Source organism: Mesocricetus auratus, unplaced genomic scaffold, assembly GCF_017639785.1.
Source record: "Mesocricetus auratus isolate SY011 unplaced genomic scaffold, BCM_Maur_2.0 Super-Scaffold_100008, whole genome shotgun sequence".
Taxonomy (NCBI): domain Eukaryota; kingdom Metazoa; phylum Chordata; class Mammalia; order Rodentia; family Cricetidae; genus Mesocricetus; species Mesocricetus auratus.
Genome location: NW_024429192.1, coordinates 49,535,447 through 49,537,715, shown reverse-complemented (window position 1 = coordinate 49,537,715; position 2,269 = coordinate 49,535,447).

The window sequence follows — 2,269 nt, the reverse complement described above, 5'->3', positions numbered from 1 at the left end:
CCCACCCAGATTTGATCCCATATAGCTCATGTACTTACTTCTACAAATTATAATCTGAACATGCCTCATATCACTGCTTTATAACCATTCCAAGGTTTTCATTCCCAAATCCATTACAAGCTTCTTAAGAGTTAAGATTGTATTAATGTGATCTTAGTATTCCTGTGTCTTGGCAGATACCTGTAATAGACACTTGCCTTTCCCTCCTCCTCTCCCTCCTTCCTTCCTTCTTCCTTTTTAGGATATGGTAATATGGTAGACTCCTGAAAAAGAATGCAGGAAAGAGTTTATCAGAATTTGGTGATAGACTGGCATGGGGGTATGGAGGGAAAAAGAGGAAATGGCTGCTGGGTTGAGTCTGAGACATGCAGAATGCTGGTGGCAAGGAAGATGGATGGGAATGTGTGATTGCAGGGATACATGACATAGATAAACAGCTTGGCTGTTTGCCTCTTTAAGCTCCATTTATTACTACTTAGACTGAATTGATTTCTGCATGGCAAATATTGGCTCATCTTTCAAAGGCTCCAGCTAAATGTCACCTCCATGGAGAATCCTTTCAGACACTCCCCAGGCATTGAGTTGCCTTTCCAGGGCTTGACAAGTATGCAATATATACACTGTTCATGCTACTATGATAATATTTCCTTGCTACAATTTTGTTGCTGCTTCTGTCTTTTCACTTTGACCAGTGGATCCAGGTGGCAATCTGATCCAGCCTCAAGTAATCTGAACCCATCCCTAGCACTGACATCACTGTTTCCTCATTAGCCACAGATTCAACTAGTTCAAGTTAGTACTGATGGTTAGGGCAACACTTTTTCCCATCCATCCAGCTTCCTCAACTAGAAACTTTCTCTTTGCCTGGTGCCAGCAGGCAATAATGGTGTCTTAGTTAGGGTTTCTATTGCTGTGAAGAGACATCATGACCAGGGTGTTGAAATATTTTTTATTATACTGTGTAAAGATATGACACTGTGATTGGTTTAACAAAAATCTGAATGATCAAAAGCTAGTCAGGATTTGGGGGGCAGAGAAGATGCTAGAAAGAAGAAGGGTGGAGTCATGAGGTGTGGAGAAAGTATGACATGTAGGAGATGAGGTAATAAGCAATGAGCCATGAGCCATGTGGCAGCATGTAATGACTAGAAATGGGTTAATTTAAGTTGTAAATGCTAGTTAGAAATAAGCCTAACCTATCAGCTGAGCTTTCAAAATTAGTATGTCTCTGTCATGATTTGAAATTTAGCTGGAGGGACAGAGAAAGACTTGCAACACCACAGCAACTCATAAGGGCAAACATGTAATTGGGTCTTGCTCACAGTTCCAGAGGATTAGTTCATTATCATCATGGTGGGACAAGGTAACATGTAGGCAGACATGGTGCTGAAGCTGAGAGTCCTATGTCTTGATCTACAGACATCAGAAGGAGACTGTGTCTCACACTGGGTATAGCTTGAGTATATGAAACCTAAAAGCCTGCCTCCACAATAACATATTTCCTCAAACAAGGCCATATCTACTCCAACAAGGGCACACCTCCTAATACTGCCACTTGTTTGGGTCAAGCATCAAACACTTAGTCTATGGGGGTCACTCTTATTCAAATCACCACAAAGGAACAATGTGATTATTTACGAAGGTAAGACTGAACATGGAATTCTGGGGGAGGAACTCAACTTCTAATTATGTTGCCTCAGGATATTCCCCTCTTTCTGTTCCTTACAGAAATGCAAAAAGAGATTTTTGTTTATGTTTTAAAAATCTATTCTCATTTTCTAAATGAGCCTACTGGTTTCTCAAACCAGATTGCTAAAAAGTGAGCATCATTGGAAACCTAATCTGCCTATGGGAAGCTGATCAATGTTTTAATTAGGACAAAGCATGAATTAAAGATCATGAAATTAGATATTATCTGGAAATTTTGTCAGTGGTACATCATTCAAGTTGCTACTGCCTTTTCACAGGTTGAGAGTCTTCTGAGTTAAGATATAAGGTGATATTAAGAATAACTTAGGAGGATGTCAAAGACATAGTGGTCAACAGTATCATTTTACAAGTGGGGTTATATTTTCTCATGCGTTATAACACTTGCATTTATACTACTGAGTGATTACAATAAACCTGTGGGCTAGACTGCAGATGTTTGGAACCTTGTTCAACAGAAGATGCAGTTGAGCTTGTGTCTGTCTTGTTCTCCAAGGGCTTATATAAATGCTTGATCTCCAGCTTGTGGTGCCATTGGGAGAAGTTGGATCTTTAAGAAGTA